The sequence below is a fragment of the Callospermophilus lateralis genome, unplaced genomic scaffold (assembly GCF_048772815.1).
Source record: "Callospermophilus lateralis isolate mCalLat2 unplaced genomic scaffold, mCalLat2.hap1 Scaffold_63, whole genome shotgun sequence".
Lineage (NCBI taxonomy): Eukaryota > Metazoa > Chordata > Mammalia > Rodentia > Sciuridae > Callospermophilus > Callospermophilus lateralis.
In genome coordinates this window covers 13,857,621-13,862,873 of record NW_027514713.1, presented here as the reverse complement: position 1 = coordinate 13,862,873, position 5,253 = coordinate 13,857,621, and the positions used below count along the sequence as shown (strand labels likewise).

General features: G+C 37.0%; 1 pseudogene; it reads left to right on the top strand.

Moving 5' to 3' along the window:
• LOC143389675 (2-aminoethanethiol dioxygenase-like) lies at positions 1-866 on the top strand (annotated as a pseudogene).
• Positions 867-5,253: the final 4,387 nt, after the last annotated feature.

The following is a 5,253-nucleotide window of genomic DNA, read 5'->3' as shown; positions in this document are numbered from 1 at the left end:
ATGGACCGCAAAGGTCAGAGGAAAGGAGGGAGCCAGCCCAGCACACGGAGGAACAGCCAAGCAGACACAAGACAACACGTCTTCCCTGACCTAACTGACCGCCCACTGGGCATGCTTCACTTTCAGGGCAGCGGGGACAGCCACTGCACTGCCGATCTTGGCTCAGCGTTTGGCTCTGAGGTGCCAAGGCCGCCTGGCTTACCAGAAAATATGAGCAAGCTGAAAAGTCTTCTTACCCAGGCTCATGCCAAGGACTCAACATGGCCCCGCATAAGGCCACGCCGCAATTGCTGTCGCACAACCTGCTGCCCAATCTGCCGCCAGTCACCTACATGCATGTGTAGGAGACAGATGGCTTCAGCCTTGGAGTATTCCTGCTGGAGAGCTGCACATCCATCCCGCTGCACAACCACCCTGGCATGCATGATAAGCTCAAGGTCCTCTATGGCACGTGCACATCAGCTGTACTGACAAGTTGGAGGCGGAGAGCGGGCAGCAACCATGGTCCCTGCTGCCAGACCAGTAGTTCAAGCCCCCACTTTAGGCCCTAGATTGGGAGGCGGTTGGCCAGGAGTGCTGGCACTTTATGACTGAGTACACTGAAGTCAGCGGCCTCTGCATCCTCATGCCTCACAGGACCAAGCTGCAACAGATCTACTGGTGGACAAACCCACTGCCTTCCTGGACATCCTGGCCCCACCCTACAACCTGGAGGGATGGCTGTGACTGCCACTATTACCATACCCAAGGAGGCCTCTGGCTCTGAGAATGACCTGCCCTGAGAGGTGTGGCTCCTGTAAACCCCTCAGGCTGAAGACTTCTTGTGCTAGGGAGAGCCCTATTCACGTCTCCAGGTCTTCCCTTGAAGCAAATGGCGCCCTGGAACATTGGGCAGAAGACATGCCATACCCTTATCAGCCTGGCTGGCTGTGGCCCTGCACAAAAGCTCTCTCTCTCCCCCCTATCCTTAGTATTGGATTTACTGAAGTGAGCAGCAGCTGATTCCTCTGCAGGTTGTGAAGCAGGGGCGACTGGACTACAGACACCTGGTATGGTTTTGGGGGCAGGGTAGGAGGGAGGCTAGGTATCCTGGTACTTTCATTGCCACTGGGGATTTGATTTGTGGGAGTGGGCAAGGGACTTTGAAAGGCCTTCACCCTATAGCCATAATGAAAATATTCTTCCTTGGTAACCCATTCTGTACAGAAAATACTAAATGATTATCTTAATCCCAACCCTTTGGTAAATAGGATTTGTCTTTCGCTGCTGCCATTATAACCTTTTGATCCTCATAGTTTTAACTTATTGACTGAGCATGATCCAGTGTTTTGAAGTGTTTGTAGTTCAATTCATTGTTACAGAGGAAATTCTAAGAGTTGAGCTACTTTGAAAGTGAGCTGTCTTGTCTAATTAATTCCCTGTAAAAGTCAATCATCTTTTCAGAATTTGGGTATCACTGTAAAAACAACTATGCATGTCAAGGACAAGATTTATTCTCTTTCTTAAGCTTGCCCGGTAGCCACATCTGGTTTACCTTGGCAGGCATCTACTAAGTAATCACCTGTATATCTCAGTGACAGCTGGTCACTTAGGGCTCATCTTCCTCCAAGAATCTCCAGATCTGTGAGTTGAGCAGGTCTCTTATTGCAGATTCACCTTAAATGCAAAGACCATGTTATCCTCAAGTAACTTTTTCTTGTCTCAATGTACTTTAAGAGTTAATAATGTAATCCTGTGTTTTCTAACCAGAAGATTCAGAGAACCTAAATTGGTTATTCTTCCAAACAACTGAATGTAAAACACCTCTAGCCAACTGTTGAATTCCATGCCCCTTTTATTTCCAGTATCTTTCTGTAAAAGTAGGCAAATATTGTTTGGATGGCTGTTTCACATTCTCCCAGGAACTCTACTGTTCTAGAGGGCTGTGGTTCTAGCTGGGTTGCTAGAAGTGTTGCCTTAGCCTTTATCCTCAAATAATAGTGTGCTGTAAATTTCTTTCATTTGATGTGGATTTCTGTAGGAAGGAGTAGAATGAAGAGGTGGAAGGAATGGTTGATCTAGCCTAAAGAAAAAAATAAATAGCTGTATTACTAGCTATTTAGGGCACCAAAACTTAGAATGAAGTATTTCCTGCTCTCAACTCTTTTTTGTCCTTTTTGTAGGCAGAGAAACTTTACCTTATGTACAAATGTATTAACACCATTTAATTAAGCCATAGAGCACTATTTACCTCCTTTTACTATTTATAGGATTCTTTTATTTCACATAACTTTTCATAAAAATGAACTGCAGAACTAAACACATTAAAATTTGCCCAGCTGTCATTTAAGCCCTCTTGATTGACTTGGTCATGTGGCAGTAGAGTTCTAATATTCATAATAAAGTGATTTACTACTATTGTTGAAAAGTGTTGCCTCTATAAAGGAACAATATGTGCCTTTCCCTCTTGATGCACACTAGGTTACAGAGACCCAGAGTAAATAATATTTTTTTTTACAATTTTTAAAATAGTATGAAAAAGCAAATTCTTGAAGAATGAATTTTTCCTCTTAAACAGAAAAGATGCCACACCACATGCCACTGAAAACATTTTGTAAATCCTGACACAGGCATAATACCATGCAATTCCTCCAGGGCTGCAAAAATTACCTTATTGTATTTTTCCTTTTAGTGTGGGTTAAAAAGCCTTGAGGGCAATCTGAAGCAGCTCTTCAGGTCTTTCAGTTTTAAATAAGTTTTAGGTATGCAAATGCTGATCTTCTTAGAAAACTTCACTAAATAAAATTTATTCCTAGCACAATAATGTGTGTAATTATCATTCACATACTCTTGTAAATTACATTGTAGCAAAAAGTTGATTAATATACAAGGGTTAAAGGCCCACATGGCAAGGAGCCCAAATCTCCAGTCAGCATCTGAGAAACTGCCAGCAGTAAGTGAGTTTAGAAGTGGATCCTTCAGCTCTGTCAATCTTGAGATGACTGCAACCCCAAGCATCCCCTTAAGTGCTATCTCTAAGAGGCTGAGCCAGGACCACTCAGTTAAGCTGTTCCCAGATTTATGGCCCTCAGAAATTGTGTAAGATAATAAATGCTGTTTTAAGGCACTAAAAAAATATATACAAGGGTTGTTAATAGTATTGTAGTGTTGCACGTGTTACAATAAAATCTGGAGTACATTAACTATAGAAACGCATCCTGGAAATTGAACAGCAATAAAGAATTATGAAAGACTTAATTACAAAAAGTATTAACATTCTCAATTATAAGCAATTTGTAAGAAAAAAGCTTAAGATACTTTTCAAAGGAATAAATTATTCCAATCCAATATGGCAATATTATCTATATGTGGTTTAGTTTAATGAGAAAAAGGAAACTTTTGGTTCACTAATATATTCTGAGTAAATTAATGGTGAAAAATATAACATTTTAATGAGACATTACAGAGAGAATATGCTCATTACAAAGGAAATGTGGTGCAGAAAAATTCTTGCACCTCTATGCATAAACTGTTAGTCAAGACTAAGTGTGCTGTTACTGTATTTCCATATAATTCTGTAATATAGATTGATTTTGTAGGATCTGTGGTATAAAAATAATCTTTCCCTAGGAAAGACTAGTGAGCAAACAATATTAATTGCTTTTTTTCCTTTTGAATAGTAAATGCAATAATTGCTTTTTATTGATGAGAGGTATCTAAATACTTTTGAAGATTTAAAATTCCCTAATCTTGGCAGTGGCTGGTTATATGAATGCAGAATATTATGTACCTACATAGGATTTTGAGTTTTTTTACTATGATTTGATGGGTTGAATTTACACTTGCTGCTTTTAATTAATGGAAATGATAGTATGTTTTATCAACAGGAGTGAGCATTCATGTCTCTCACTATGCAATGCCTTGCATCATCTTTAACTCTACAATCAAAAAGGCCATAAACAAATGTGGGCCTTTGATTTTGACTTTTATAACCATGAACCAAATTAAATCCTTTAAAAAAAGAAAAAAAGAAATACTGCTATTAAGGTGTATTGTTTTTAGGATAACAGGAAATAAGTACATGTACTGTCCAAAAAGCATATCACTATATAATAAATTATAAAAGTATTAGATATTATAACAATTAGTAATACATTAAATTTATAGAAATATATACACTAATACACCCAATCAACAAAGAAATAAATCACATTTTCCCTCAAGTGTACAAAAAATATATTTTTAGGACAGATTGTGTGTAATGTAAAAAATTTAAGAACATTGACACTGTATATAAAGTATGTTTTTTGACTACAGTTGAATGAAACTAGAAATTAATAAAGAAAGAAAAAATGGGAAAATTTATAAGTATGTAGAAATTAAACAACATACTTCTGAACAAAAAAAAAATGAAGCAAATAAGAAATCAGAATGTGTAGTAGAATGTATCTTGAGAGAAATGAAAATCAAAACCCAACTCAGAAACTTAAGAGAAGTAGCAAAACCAGGAAGTTTATAGCAAATTTTGTCAGAATAAGTAAATTCAATAACTTTACAAAAACAAAGGAGAGCTTACACAGCCTACCTAACGTTACTATTATGATCTTTTTTGCAGTACTGGTGATAGACCCAAGAGCCTCACATACTCTGGAAAACCACTATATACTGAGCAACATACCAGAAAAGTAAGCACCAAGTCATTAATATACAGAATAAATGCAATCAAGCACTAATAAATAAAAGAAAGAATTATAAAATAATAGAGAAAAAGTCAACAATCAGTGAGAATTTATTTTCTTAGAAAGGTAAGCCAAACTAATAAAAATTACTGAGATTAAAATAAAAGTCAGAAAAGAGAATACTCAAATAAATTAAATCAGAAATGAACAAGAAAACATTCTAATTGATTCCACAAGGGAAAAATCATGCAGCAGAGATTACTATGAGGTTATGGAAAATATGCAACAAAACAGATTACCTAGAAGAAAATGATAAATTTCTAAAAACATACAACTTACCAATATTGAAGTATTAAGAAATAGAACATGCCTGTAATAGGTAAGGGATCTAAATAAGAAATGGCAACTAGTTAAAAACCCAAATCCCAAGACCAGACCAATTAACAGGTAAATTCTCCTGATTTTTAAAAATATGCCAATTCTTTAATTTAAACTCTTCTTGAAAAGTGGAAATAAGATATCACAATTAATTTTATGAGTACAGCATTATCCTGATACTAGTATTAGACAATTGTATTAAAACAATATTAAATTA